This window comes from Rattus rattus, chromosome 6 (genome assembly GCF_011064425.1).
Source record: "Rattus rattus isolate New Zealand chromosome 6, Rrattus_CSIRO_v1, whole genome shotgun sequence".
Taxonomy (NCBI): domain Eukaryota; kingdom Metazoa; phylum Chordata; class Mammalia; order Rodentia; family Muridae; genus Rattus; species Rattus rattus.
Genome location: NC_046159.1, coordinates 151,840,564 through 151,856,324, shown reverse-complemented (window position 1 = coordinate 151,856,324; position 15,761 = coordinate 151,840,564). Strand labels below are relative to the sequence as shown.

The 15,761-nt window shown below is 41.6% G+C and overlaps 1 non-coding gene across 1 annotated transcript; it reads right to left on the bottom strand.

The window, feature by feature from the left end:
- Nucleotides 1-10,766: 10,766 nt before the first annotated feature.
- LOC116904659 lies at nt 10,767-10,828 on the bottom strand. The gene has a single exon (XR_004388359.1). It is a non-coding gene; the product is annotated as a U7 small nuclear RNA (small nuclear RNA).
- Nucleotides 10,829-15,761: the final 4,933 nt, after the last annotated feature.

The window sequence follows — 15,761 nt, the reverse complement described above, 5'->3', positions numbered from 1 at the left end:
GCTTCCAGGCCTAGGCCTAGGAATAATTAGAACAGAGAAGGAAACACTCTGGTTTCCTTCCAAGTTGTGTATTCAGACAGCTTAGGTATAGTTCATCTCACACTTCATCTGAGGAAATAAAAGCAGCATTTACATTTACATCTGATTGAGGAAGAAAACCCACTCACATTGCATAAAGCAGGGATATCTGACAGGAATGGGATAGAGTACAAGAGACATATGACAGAAAGCCACAGAGGAGAAATTCACTTGGAACTGTCTCCAGAGAAAGCAGCAGTTCTTCAAGTTTGCCTGACTGCCTAGGGAGGCCCAGGAAACTCTGGAGATATAGAAGACTTGAGCCCAGAGCACAACGCAAGAAACAATGCCGGAGCCTCTGAGACAGTGAATCACAGCAAGCCATCCCAAAAGGGAATTTTAATTATCCAGACAGACTTTTCCTGTATTAAAAAAAAAATGAGAAACTAGCTTTCAGATCCCTCAAGAGTGGGTAGGAGTTGGGATAAAAATATTGAAAAACTTGAAAAAGTCATTTCAGTGCTTATTAAAACCGTGATCACCAGAGTAAAGTTCTTACTAGTTTCAATTGCAATCTTTATATATTTCATCACAAAAAGGGCAGAAAAAATAACTAAAACAACAGAAACAGCTGTGCAAGATGAAAAATTAGCTATAATAATACAAAGGCTTGAGAGACAAGAGATGGAAAAAGAAAACAGGAAGTACTTAAATGTGAACCTATGGTCCCTGATGAAGTTAAAGAGCCAGATAGATGGCCCCTTGAATGTACAGTGCTTCCTGCTACTGAAACTTAGTAACTGGAACCACCCTCACCAGTTTTCCCAGTTACTCAGGAGCAAATGCCAGAAAATTCACAATGGTGAAAACTCACAAAAGAACAACTAGCCTGCAAGTCTGTTAAAATACAAGATCTTAAACATTTTAAAGAATCAATAGTAATGTATGGAATGCACTCACCCCATGTAAGACAGATGTTAAACACATGGGCTATCCAAAACAAGACTACTCCCCAAATCAGGAAAGGTTTAGTATCAGCTGTACTGGAAGGTGGTTCTCAATTACAATGGCTGACATGGTGGGGAGAAGAAGCTGCAATTATGGAAAATCATAATAGGCCTGTTAATGTCATGAAAAACCAATTGTTAGGTGAAGGTCAATTTGCTAACTTAAGACAGATGATACAATTTGATAACTCTATTATTATAGAGTTACTTTAGTAGCTTTAAGAACCTGGGATCAGATTGAGGAATAAGGAAAAAGGTCTGTGTCATTCATAAAGATTATGTAAATCCCTAGAGACTTTTAGTGACTTTTTACATAGATCAATGTCTACTATAAACAGGGCAATATTAGATCCAAATATAAGACATGTATTAATTGAAACTTTAGCTTCCAAAAATGCAAATGCAGAGTGTAAAAAAATGTTCTTAGATCTTTAAAAGCTTGATCTTCACCCTTGGGTGAATGGATTAGAACTACTGTTGATATTGACCCTAATAACTATGTTTTAACTATGTAAGATGAGGTCTTTTGCAAAAAGATTATAGGCAGGGCATTCCTAGAGACTTCTTTAAAAGACCTCAGCTTTCCAGGATTTATAGAAGCTGTGGTAAGTGTAGGCATTGGACTAACGAATCCAGATCAGCAAGAGATATTTGAGGTAATCCCTTACCTGTGGGAAACTCCCTAAGGGGATTAGCTTACACCCGTGGCTACAAACAACTCAAGCCATGCATCTTTTGTCAAGATAGAACAACTCACCCAAGCATTGGAGTATAATGCAGGCTACAGAAAGAACCAGTACCCTAGACTTAGCCATAAGTAAAAATCTTACATTATCACCAAAAATTCCATACTATAAAATACCCACAGGAGAACAAGAACCACTTTCCCCAAAGATAGAAGAAATGGTTTTAGGAGGAAGTAGCCTAACACCTCAAGGATTCATTGTGCATCCAGGAATTACAGATGAAGACTTCAAGGGAGATACTGAGATCAGGGCTTACATAAACAAAAATACGCATCTTAAAGAGGAAGACAGGATTGCTTAGTGTTTATGGCTTCCATATGCCAAAGGCAGAGGAGCTCCAATTGAAAGAACAAGAGGATTTGGAAGTACTAGAGGACAGCTTTTCTTTGGGGGACAAAATTAAAATTAAATAATTAAAATTATTACAACAGAAGGTTTGGTGGGCACAGCAGCTGATACAAGTACAATCTCACAAAAACCTTGGAATCCACACTGGCCTCTTCAGAAGGTATCTACACAGTTTATTGGGATTAGAACATTATCCCAAGTAAAACAAATAGTAGGGGTTGGGGATTTGGCTCAGTGGTAGAGCGCTTGCCTAGGAAGCCGAAGGTCCTGGGTTCGGTCCCCAGCCCCGGAAAAAAAAAAAGGAAAAAAATAGTAAGACAAATTAATTGTGTGGGACCAGAGCCTTATGCAGCAGACATATCCAAAACCTAAGGGGAAGAGATCTATTACAACAATGAGGAGCTGAGATCAATAGTCCTTCAATCTTAGACAACAGATATCTATTTTAACTGATACTGTGTATTGATATCTTATGTAATATGGCTTGACTGCTTCTCTGTTTAAATGAGTGAGAAGCCTAACTCATTGTCATGGGGCTGGGCATAGAATTCAAGTGCCTAACTATCTAGCTTAAATGGTTAAAAAATTGATATGTGTGGACTCATAACGATTGAATTGTATCTTGATAGACAGAAAGGGGAAATAAGAACTCCTGGAAATAAACTAAATAATGTTTTATTAACTTTATTTTTTAATGTCAATGAGGCAAGCATAACAGCTACTGAAAGACACTGGATTGTAGAAAAAAATACTGAATCCGATCAACTTGTATACTTTAGAAATGTTTTAACATCAGGAAGGAAGTCAGGGACTGTGTTACCTTGGACCTTAGTTGCTTTCCTTAGTCGTGAAGGGAAATTCTATAACCCTTTTCTTCTATCACCACCTTTCTGTTGTCCATGGTTTCCTTCAATGTTTAAGTGTGGCTGTTCTAGAACTTGCTCTGTAGACCAGTCTGACCTTGAGCTCAGAGATCTGCATGCCTCTCCTGAGTGCCAGGATTAAAAGTGTGCACCACCACACCTGGACCTAAGCTTTTCTTTGATTCCTTTAAACAAGATGGAAGCTTAGCTGAGTGGGATCTTGCCCCAAGGACACCACTCTCTTAATTCTATTTACTGTCTTTATTACTCTCCTTAAACACGGGATTTAGTTCCCACAAAATATCACAAGAACAATCTCTAGACAACATACTGAAATTCTTCTCAGAAACCTCTTGAGCCAGGTCCCCACGGTTCAAACCACTCTCAGTATCACTGTCTTCCATGTTTCTACTAGGATGCCCCATTAAGCCCCACTCAAAGTTTTCAGCTACTTTTCTAATCCAAAGTCTCACAGGCCACGTTTCTCCAAACACAAGCATGGTTATGCCTTAGACAGCAATAGTCCAGGCTTTGTTACCAATTTCTGTCTTAGTTTAGGTTTCCATTGCTGTGAAGAGACACTATGACCACAGCAACTCTTATAAAGGAAAACAGGGCTGACTTACGGTTTCAAAGGTTTAGTCCATTATCATAATGGAAAGAAGTATTCAGGTAGACATAGAAGGAGCTGAGAGTTCTATATCTTCATTCCCAAGCAACAGCAGAGGACTGGATCCACAATGGGCAGAGCTTGAGCATAGGAGACCTCGAAGCCCAACCCCACAGTGGCGCACTTCCTCCAACAAGGCCACACCCACCTCCTAATAGTGCCACTCCGTATGGTTTAAGCATGCACACACATGAGTCTATGAGCTGTACCTAGTCAACCATACCAAACGTTGCTCAGCTGTCATCAGGGAAACTTCCTCCTGCCACAGATGGAAGCGAATACAGAGACCCACAGCCAGATACGACGCAGAGAATGAAAGTCCTGGAACACTCAGCTCTAAAAGGCATGTCTCCATTAAACCCGTCCCCAGGAGCACAGGAAACCCCAAGGAAGAGCAGACAGAAAGACTGTAAGTGCCAGAAGGAACTGAAGACACCAAGAAAACAAAATTCTTCTAAATCAACATGATCAAAGCTCCTAGGAACTTTCGGAGATGAAGGCAGCTTGCATAGGTCTGCACCACATCTCTTGCACATCTGCGTTACGCCTTCCAGTTTAGTGTCTTTATGGAATCCCCGGGTATATGAATGAGTGGGTCTCTGTTTCTCGTGCTTTCTCGTGGGCTTTTTTCCTGTTTTTTTTTTTATTGTGCAATTCCAATGTTTTAGTTTTTGTTTTTCTTATAGTTTATTTTACACTATTTTATTATTATCCCTTAGAAACCTGTTTGTTTGGTTTTTTAATGACAGAACAATAGCTGGGAGAAGTTGAATGAAAAGGGAGGTGGGGAGGAATTGGAAAGAGTGGTAAGGGAAAAAACATAATCAGAATATATTATGTGATTGAAAAATCAATTTTCAATAAAAGGAAAAATAAGATTAAAATAAAAAAATTAAACCTAACCATGACCATACATTTGTCATTAAAAAGCATTTTCTCTGGTTAGAAGGAAAGGAAGAAGTAAACGAATGTTGGGGTAGTTTGTATAGGCTTGGACCAGGGAGTGACACTACTAGGAGCTGTGTCACAATGGACAGGGGCTATAATACCCTAGTCCTCGATGCCTAGATGTCAGTCTCCCACTAGTCCCCTTCAGATGAAGATATAGAACTCTCAGCTCTTCCTGCACTGTACCTGCCTAGATGGTGCCGTGTAGGATGATGTCATACAGATGAAGGCAGGTACAAGATAGAACGAGGCCTGTCATTGGTTGAGAAGGAAGGATGGGCGGGAGAAAAGTTTGAGGGAAATGGAGGAGACTGGAACAGGAGGAGACTGCAGGAGAAGCTGGGGAGAGAACATGGAGGTGGATGTTAAGATTCCTCTCTGCACATTTACAGGTTGTTATGAATGTTCTTAAGGGATGGATGTGTGCAGGGCTTTGTATGTTTAGGTGGGCAATTATATCTTATCAATTGGATCAGAGGTTATTGTGTTCTGTTTTTTTATGTGGTGATTTAAGTTTAAGAGAGTATGTGGTGGTGGAGACACTGGGCCGCCACAGAGTCGGGATGTGTGTTTCTGTCATGGACATCTGCCTTGGGAACTAGGTAGGTAGAGAGATTGCTGCCAGGCTCAGAGAGAGGCCTTTGGCGGTGTGATATGGGATGGAGCAGAACAGATGAGACACTTTGCTGACTGAGATTAAGATATCTATCAGATATCTTGGGGCACTGCAGTGCCGGATCTAGTGTTTGGGTAAAAGAAAGCCATTTTTTAATAATTTTACAGCAACAGTGCCATGCTCTCACCTTGACGATAATGTACTGAACATCTGAACCTGTAAGAAATTTAGAAGATATTAAGAAATCGTTTTATAAATTACCATCTACACGAGGGAAAGTACTACATAATAAGTGGTATTCAGATTATGGAAAAAATTTCCAACTTTACAGACAGAAGAAGCCAGGCGTGTGAGTGTGAGTGTAGTTAATGTATTAAGTGCCAACCATGCAGCAGACTCTGCCAAGTGCAGAGGCAGCGCCATATGGTATAGATGCTATTCGCATGCCCGCTTTGAAAGTGAGGAAACTGTGCTTTTTAATCACAGCCACCCAGCTACTAAAATGGCACACACACACGCATTTTCTTGTTTCTTCCTATGTCTCCTCAGCTTCTAAATTTTCTCCAGTGAGAGTTTGTACTTTTAATATGGAAACATTACATTTTAAGTAAGTTCCTGAGAAATAGAAAGTACTTTCCCTGTGCTGTCTGCGCCTCCCATCTCTCAGCACCAAGAGTACTCCAGAGTGTGGTGCTGACAGCGGGGGAGCTCTGAGAAGATCTAAGCGAGTACAGTATAGACAGATCTACATCTGAGAGCTGTGGTTCACAACCATCCTGGAGGTACAGTGGATTATCACTCTTGGGATTCCTAACGGAAGCCAACGACCTCTCCCCAGAAACAAACACCTCTGATTCTTCACACACAGATCAGGGCATTTCTAGAGCCCTTTGTCCACAGAAAATCAAGGATAGAACTGAGAAGCAGCCTCCCAAACAAAACAATCCAATGCTGAAGTGAGAAATAGAGAAGCCAGTGCGCGCGCATAGGCGTGTCTGTGTGTGTGTGTGTGTGCATGTGTGTGTGTGTGCGCACACACACACATTGTGTAGGTGTGTGTATGTATGCACATTGTGTGGGTGTGTATATGTGTGCATATGTGTGCATGTGTATGTGCATTTGTGTTTATATGTATGTGTGTGCATATATGTATGTGTACTCATTGTGTTGTGTGGTGTGTGTGTGTGCACATTGTGTAGGTGTGTGTATGTATGCACATTGTGTATATGTGTGTATGTGTATGTGCATATGTGTTTATATGTATGTGTGTGTGTGCAGACATATGCACAGGTACCTGAAGAGACCAGAGATCAGTGTCAGGTGTCTGCCTCTATTCTCTGCTGCCATGAACCGTAGGCCTTAGTCCTGGAACCTCGATAGGGGCAGCTAGGGAATGGAGGAAAATCAGAGACACAGACACAAGTACAGAAAAGCCAAGATCAGAGGATGGGGCTGTGCTTACTTTAGTGGAGAGAACCAACAACCTGAAACTCGGGGTATTTATTATCTACAGCATGGGGATAGGTTCCAGAGTAGCATTGGGGAGGAGTTAGGTAGTCTTGGTAAGAAGCCTCTGTAAGTTTTTTACTCATTGATTAGGCTGGTTGCCCAGGTCATTCCAAGAGGCCATTTGTTTCCCCAGAGCTGGGGTTAGAGATGACTTCTTCATCACTGTCCCAGGCTTTCTCTCTAGCCAAGGAGGCCATTTTAAAAGTAGAACTAAAGAGGTACTTTCTCTTTTCTGCTTGCATTATAATTTGATTGTTCCTGATGTTAATCAAACAGATTAGAGGGGGAAGACCACTGATCTAAATCATAGTAAATTAATTAAACTGAGCAATTAATTAAAGAGAGCTTTGTAAAAAATAATTCACATATATGGATGTCTCTCCTAAAGGTGGGGCTTGAGAGATCAGAATTGAACATGAGTAAGGCAGGATTTTTATAGTTCATGAGTTGGGGGCTTCCAAATGGGGAATTTGGCATGTAGGCAGAGTTTTAGAAGCAGAACATAAGCATAACAAGTTGGTCATAACTGAAGGGCTCTCTAACAGGCCTGAGCACAGTATGGCAAATATAGCCTAAAAGTGTTGCCTTTTTGTCTCTTTCTCGCCCCCTTGCTATACCATTAGACTGCATTGCTAAGGCTAGTCCCCAAAGTCTATTCCCTTATTTGGTCAGTGACTCATTCCTGAGACAAAGCACCAAGTTCCAACAACCAAAGTTCGTTATTTGGCTACACTGGCTAAACTGTCCAGCTAGGGTTTACCATTTGACCCTAGTATAGCATATCCATTTCTCTCCTTGAACACCTACTCCTGCAAATATATATATATATGTATATACATATATATACAAACACACACACAAATATATATATATATATATATATATATATATATATATATATGCTGGTATTGTGGCTGTCTGCCTTTGCCTGATCCAGACACAGCCTCTCTACCCTACTTGTCCTTCCAGGGTAATAAATCTCTTCTGTGCTGAGAATTTGGTGTCTAGGTGTCCTGTACTTACTCCAGGGAACCCACACAATCCCATACATTGGTGTTGTGACTCGAATCAGATCATAACTCAGATCAGCCTGCAGGATCCCCAACTCAGTTCTTGAGCTTTCCAACCAGCCAGTGCCAGTTCATGTCTTCAGGCAGTGTCTAATTGGTGTTTTCCCTTACTAGCTATCCTATCTGTCATCCCCACTCCATCTTGTCAGGATGAAAATAATACACCTCACCATAGCCCTCAGTAGGCATAGTAGATGCTCTTGGCTCTCTGTGCAGGTCTGCTTGGTTGGAAATTTTTCTTTTACTTTTGATGGCCTTCTGCAGGAATCCAGTGTCCTTTCCTAACAACTGGAAAATATTGTCAACATGTCCTGGATTTCTCCTCAGATCCTCTCTTGGGTCCCTCTCTTAGTGACATAGCTTGGGTAACACCCTCTCCCTCACAGAGACCTCCCTATTGGCAATTTGAAACCCTAGGGGTGCCCTCTGCTCTTTATCCTGGCTCCTGGCCATCAATAGCCAAAGGAATCCAGTCTCTCTATCGCAGCTAAAAATTCCAATTCACAGCCAACATTACTAGTGCATCTTTTTGTTTATTTGTTTTGTTTTTTGTCTTCTAAGGCTAGGTTTTCTGTTACAGCTATTTCATATTGTGGCTGTAATATGCCTGCCAGTCATTGACACAGAAAAATAACTTGATTCAGAGCAAGGTCATGCTGACCACATACCCTGTTATTTCTATATGTTCTGAGATTTGTTAATCTTAAGAAATTCAACATCTGTAAACTCCATGTAGGACCAATCAGAATAAAGTTCAATAAGAACTGTTCTGTCAAGCCAGCCCAAAAAGTGTAAGTCAGGCAGCACTTCCTGAACTCGCACATGAGCTCATTGCAGTTTATTTTTTCTTTACAAGCCAGCCCCTGAGAAATGGTCATCAATGTAGCCTCAGTCCCAAATTCTGAGCGATCAATCTTAGGGTATGTGTTCAATATACCATCCCTGTCTGACTGAGATCTTGTTTGTATGGTTTGTGGGTGACTTCAGGACCCCACAACATTCTCTGTGTGGCCATGGCTGTCCTAGAATTTGACCTATGGCAAGGTGTCAAATTAAGACAGACTTGGTATAAGGGAGGTTTATTTTGAGGGGAGTGAGGGGAGTGAGGACGTGGAGAAGGTGTAGAGGCAGATACAGCCATGAGGGCAGATAAAGTAGGGATATAGAAGGAGGGAGAGAGAGAGAGAGAGAGAGAGAGAGAGGAAGAGGAGGAGGAGGAGGAAGAGGAGGAGGAGGAGGAGGAAGGGGAAGGTAGTGAGCAGTCCTCTTTATACACTGCCTCTGCTGCTGCAACTGGCTTGCATCTGGCCCACAATGGCTGTAAGACAAAGGTACAAACTATTATTAGGTCCCTGTGAGGAACCTAGGGGAATTGTCTGTAAGCCAACACTAAAACTCAGAGATCTACCTGTCTCTGCCTCCTGAGTTACAGGCTTGCCTCCCTTCCACTACCCTTTCTGATCCATCTTAACACTCAAGATTGGTGCCTTGGTGCCTTGCCCAGTTGTCATCAGAAAGGCTTCATCCAGCAACTGATGGAAATAGATGCTGAGACCCACAGATGAACATGAGGTGGAGCTTGAGGAATCCTACAGAAGAGAGGAGGAATGATTATAGGAGCTAGAGTCAACAAAGGCACCAAAAGAAAACCCACAGAATTAATCAACTTAAGTCAATAGGGGCTCACAAAGACTGAACTGCCAACCAGGGAGCTGGCATGCATATGACCTAGGCCTTGTGCATATGTTAAAATTGTATAACTTGGTCTTCTTGTGAGACTCCTAACAATGGGATCAGGAGATGTCACCTCCTTCTGGGTTGCCTTCTCTAGCCTCAATAGAAGAGGATGAACCTAGTCCTACTGCAACTTGATGTGCTGGGATCGGTTGCACTCCATGGGATGCCTGCTCTTTTCTGAAGAGAAATGGAGGAGGAGTGGATGAGTAGAGGGGCAGAGGGGAGGTGGGAAAGGATGCAGGAGGAGAGGAGAAATATAAAAGAAAGGAAGGAAGGAAGGAAGGAAGGAAGAAAGAAAGAAAGAAAGAAAGAAAGAAAGAAGATATAGATGTAGATATAATCTTACCTCCACTTCCCTTCAGCAGAATTTAATTTTTCCACTCTCTTTCTTTCCTTCTTGAACTATGCACACCTTACTAAAAAGAGATATCCTTTCCAAAGCTAACATAAATTTTGTATTCTATCCCCAAAACAGCTCCTCTGCATTCTCTCTCTCTCTCTCTCTCTCTCTCTCTCTCTCTCTCTCTCTCTCTCTCTCTCTCTCTCCCCAAAAAAAAATCCAAATGCCTTACAACGACAACCTTCTGAAACAAAATAAAAAGATGCAAGGTATGAAGGACTCTCTAACAAGCCCAAACATTGCAAACATGGTGCCAGATGATCTTGACCTCACCCTTTCCTTCTCCCTTGATAGAAGTTTAAATATATTTCTAAAGCTAGCCAATGTCTATTCTCTTATTTAGCCTCTTTCTTATGCCTGACTCATTCCTGAGGCTGATCGCCAAAGTCCAACTATCAAAACACAACAGTCCAGCAATCAAAATGTATTATTTGGCTATACTAATATGTCCAATCAGAACTTATCAACTCATCCTACGCAGACTTCCCCATTTTCTCCAAAAAAGAAAAACAAACAAACAAAAAACCCACACTCCTGCAGAAAGAAGCACTTGCTGATGTTGTTGTCTAACTTAGAGGAACTCACCCCTCTTGTCTCCTACCAGGTAGTAAAATTTCCTTTGTGCTAAGAACTTGCTGTCTGGGTGTGTTCTGTGCCAACTCTGTGCCAAGAATCAGCCTTGCCTTGGAGAGGGGGTCCTAAGGAAGTAGGGGTTTGGGAGTGGCAGAAGAAACAACTCAAAGTCAATGATGGGAAGCAAGCTGACAGCTCTGTAGTCTGCTCCAGGTGGCTCTCAAGACATCTCTTTGCTGAAGATAGATCTCTAAGTAGTTTTTTGGTTTTCTGACCAAAGACAGAAAACTTGCTAGAAAAATTTTAAAAGAGCTGTGTTAGCTCTCTACATACCATTTTTGTTTTTCAACCGAAGTCAGAAAATCTGCCAGACAAATTCCAAAAAAAGAACTACGACTGCTCTCCAGACAGCTTATCTCTTGAAGACCAAAGCTCAGTCTTTTATTTATATATTAATTCAGTCATTTACCTTAGGTTCTCTTTTAATTATCCCATGAATCAGCATTTTATGGCCTTAGACTCTGGATTCTTAGAAAAAGACAGCAAATACATTTCTTTTTAACATACCAAATGAACTTAGAGATCTGCCTGTCTTTGTAAGCATAAACAATAAACTGGGTGGGATCTTGCCCTGAAATAATCATTCCCTAAATCTCTTTATCTCCTTCCTAATATCTTTCTGACAAGCAGGTTAATTAGTGTAGCTGTCTCTATTCTTTTAAGTCAGTGATTGCCCTCATACAATTCACATTGCATCCTTATATTTTGCATAGTTGAGAAATTCTGCAAAGGACAGCTCTTACACTGATTTAGGTATTCTTAGACTCATGTTTTCAGAGTTGTTTCCCACAGTCTTAAGAGCTGTCTTGAAGGTCTCAGCATTCTAGCTTCCTGGGATCATGCTCTTTCTATTTGTCATAGAATCATCAACCTTGGAAGGGAATATATTTCCCAAAGGAGGAACATGACATAAAATATATACATTATTATACAAACAAGTCTTAACACTCATGGAGCCCCATGTCCTGCTGGTTCTGCTCCAGGGCTGGGAACTGTATCATGACATCCCTTCTGTGGTCACACAGAACTCAGTATCTGAGGCCTTCAAAGTGGTCATAATAACAGGTGGTGATAACAACTGATCAACAATGTGGTCACAAGGTGGACATAACAAGGTAGTCATGACAACAGGTGGTCATAATATTCTTCTGAAACAAAGGCATAGTTGACATTTCCTGGGACTGGCAACACAGAACATTTTGTAGTTAAGGTGACAAATCTGACAAACAGATTTAATAATAAACAAGCATGAACCTAGTTTTTCTTTACTTTAAGGTGACTTTCAAGCCTAAAGTGGAGGCAGGCTGGTTTATCTCTGATTCATTTGGATGAATTAATAGTCATTTTTGAAAATGGGAAAGATAAGCTGTTAACATCTTAGCATGTGTAAATCTATCCAGATCATTTCCTTCTCTAACATAGACAAAAATCAGACATCAGATGCATGGAAAATGGGTTGTTCCCTAGAGTATGTGGGGACAAGAAATCTACCCGGAATTTATTTAGATCCCTTAGCTGTAGGGGAGAAAAAGAAATGTAGAAAGTTAGGGGGGATTTCAAATGTAAACCATGAATGCCTGGAAAAAGAGAAAAAAACAGTAAGAAAAAGTATTGTGGCAGGAATAATCAAAATTAGTTTGTTACTTAATCACATTTACTTACCCCAAAAGCACTCCCCCATTTCTCAGATGTAATCAACAATTACAAGAGAAGCCCAGAGATGCAACAGTAGAGAATAACCTGGCCAAGGTGACTGACTTGCTTTCCTTCAAAGCTCTTCCCCCCAACACAGACACACACAGACACACACACACACACACACACACACACACACACACACACACACACACACACACAGAGTATTAGAATCTAGCCATTCCTTAGAAGATAGGTCCATAAAAAAATAAATATCTATTTTGTTTTGTTCGTTGTTTTTTGAAACAGGATTCTCTGTGTAGCCTTAACTGTCCAGGAATTCGATTAGTTAACCAGGCTGTCAACTCACAGATCCTCCCAAAGGCGTGCTTCACCATGCCCAACTACTCTAGAGGCAGAGGCAGGCAGATTTCTTAGTTCAAGACCAGCCTGGTCTACAGAGCAAGTTCTAGGACAGCCAAAAACATACCTTAAAAAAAAGAAAAAAGAAAAAGAAACTGAAAGAAAGAAAGGAAGAAAGAAAGGAAGGAAGAAAGAAAGGAAGGAAGGAAGGAAGAAAGAAAGAAAGAAAGAAAGAAAGAAAGAAAGAGAGAGAGAGAGAGAGAGAAATGTGGTCAAAGCCAATGTTTCAGACATTGTGTTATATGTGTTACAGGCTTGTGTTATATGTGGAGGTTACCTCTGCTTCCCTTGACCCTCAGGCTCCTCTTGCTTCTGAAGCAGACTAGAGTTCTTTGCAGTGTACCAGAATGGCCCAGTGAACCCCTTGTATCTGTTTCTGCTTTTAGATAATCTCCCTGAAATTACAAGGGTGTTCTCTAAACAAGCATGTGCCTGGGTGTTATTTAATTAACCATGGAGCTATGAACATTGTGAAATTCAAGTTTACATATGTTCTCAAACAACGTATTTTAAATAAAATTATCTGAACCAGAAAAGAATGCTCATTCAGTCAGCGTTCGCTTCACTACTCGTGTCTAGAGACACCTCTGTGCCAAGTCCTACAGTAGGACAGGAGCTGCAGACTTCCCTCAAGGAGGGAAGCTCCTTAAAACTACTTCAAGAAAGTTCGAGGAATTTTTTTGACAGTATCCCCATGGAATAAGAATTAATGTGTGGAGAAGAGGCACGGGAACACCCTTTCCATCACATAAAATATGCATCATATCTAGATTTTGCTGCTCATCTGGCACACTTAAAAATGTGTCAGGATGAATGCCTGTCATTCAATCAGAAACCCTACATTTTCTCTGTAATGGGTTGCAGCACAGAAATCCAAATGCCCTTGAGCAGCCTCCATTGTAATGGAAGAGACCAGATAGGCTGAAACAAATGAAAAAGCTCCAGGTCCTGTGTCAGCAAACATTTTCTATACGGAGCTTGACTTTATAGCTTTAATATTGTGCTTTCTGGCCCACATGGTTTCGCTTGTGTGGTACTTACTTAGCATGACTATTACATGAAAACAGCCATGAGTAATGCACAAACAAATAAACTGTCCGGGTTCAAAGAGCCAACCTTTTAATTGATGACCAACACTGTGGAATATGGAGGCATCTGCTTTTTCCTCACTATAGGATGCATGGCCTTCCAGAAAGTATGAAACCATATTCCCAGGCAAACATGTCAAACATGACTGTCCTAGCTAGTTTTATGTCAACATGACACAAGAGTCATCAGTGAAAAGAAGCCTCCATAGGGTCGGACTATAGACAGGCCTGAAAGACATTTTCTTAATGAATTATTGATGGGGGAGAGTCCAGCCCATTGTGGAAGGACCAGCACTGGGCTGGTGGTCCCAAGTTCTATAAATGCAGGCTGAGCAAACCAGTAGGCATTGGCTTTCCAAGGTCTCTGCATCAGTTCTTGTCTCCAAGTTCCTATCCTGTGTAAGTTTCTGTTCTGACTTCCTTCAATGATAAACTACAATGTGGAAGTTTAAGCTTTTTCCTCCCCTTGCTTTTGGCCATGGTGTTTCACCTCAGCAATAGTAACCTTAACTAGGACAGTGAGTCACTGCATCCCTATGCTAGGACTTCCATAAACTGCACACTGATTTCAAACTAAAAATAACTATTAGGGAAACTGAAGAGTTCCTTGCAAATGAGGAAAAGAGCAAGCCCAGTTTCAGGAAAAGTGCAGTCTGATGGCCTGAGAACATTCTGATGGAGGAAGCCACACATAGCCATGAATGATAGCACAGGATGGATCATTGCAGTAGGAATTGTAATTTGACTTGACACTTAAGTGGGGGCCTCTAACGAGAGATGAATTTCGTGTGGAAAGAGATGGGAGAGAGAGCTAGATTGGTAGTGTAGGCGTAGCTTGAGGAAAGCAATACTTCAATCAAGGTTGAGACTTAATGCACAGAGTAATCAAAAGACCCTGATGAATTACAGATGAGAAGCCAAATGCAAGAGAAAGTTTAGAAGCTGACAAACTTGTCCCGTCTGCCTAGTCTGCCCACATCAGGCCAGGCTGTATTGGGTGACATAATCCCAACCAGTCAATTCATTTATAGTACAGAAATGGACCAAATGCAACCTCTCCTAACGGGCATCTCATGCCAGCAGCCAGGTAGCTGATATCATAATTCTCAATCTGGTGCACACATGTAGCACATGGCTTCTCTAAATTCCCAGGTATTGTCTGCTAAAGAGTAATACTCAAAGGTTCTGCTTTTACTTGTTTATTTATTAATTGTGAATTTTACATCATGAACCCCAATCCCACTCACCTTCCCAACTCCTCATACTCACCCGCCATCCTCTCCACCAACAGAGGAAAATAAACTCTTTGTGGAAGTTATAGTGTGTCCCAGGGTGCCCCACAGTATACCTTTTTGTCTGCATTTCTTTGCTTACAAATATTCATTGTAGGTTGGTCTGATACTTCTACTACTCTATCAATACTGGATCTTTACTGGAACTCCCCTCGGGCTTCCTGTTGTTGACCTGTGTCATGAGATCCTAGGTTTGAATCTGTAGGACTGGCTTCCTATGCACTCAAGCAGTTCATCTATGGGGTAGATGTTGGGGTGTGCCAACTCAAAGCCCTGGATCTGGGCCTAAGAGGTATCTAGACTGGACAGCCTACTGGCTCTTCTGCTCTCCAAACCAAGAGAGCCAGCTCATCTGCAAACCTTGAAACCAACTCTGCCTTGCTGCCCATATGAAGTACAGGACTCATTTTTTCCCAAGTGTTGCAGCCAATGAGGTGCATGGGGGCCAGCTTTCCCACATGCCATAGATAGAGAGGGATGAGGGAGGAGAGGATGGCATCTCCCCCTCATCTACACCACTGCCCAACAGGCAAGAGGCAGGGCCTGCCCTCCACACTCACACCCTCAGTGCCAGCTAACCTGCAGACCCCCACATCTAGGACCATGTGTACTGTGCTACCCAGGTGAGGTGCAGGACTCTTCTTTCTTAATATGCACCCTCTGTGATTTGTTCTTTAGGGTTTTAAGAAACTTATTCCATTTTCTCTTCCTAGAACCTCATCCATTGGAGGCTTGGCTGCTCTGGGAATGGATGCTGT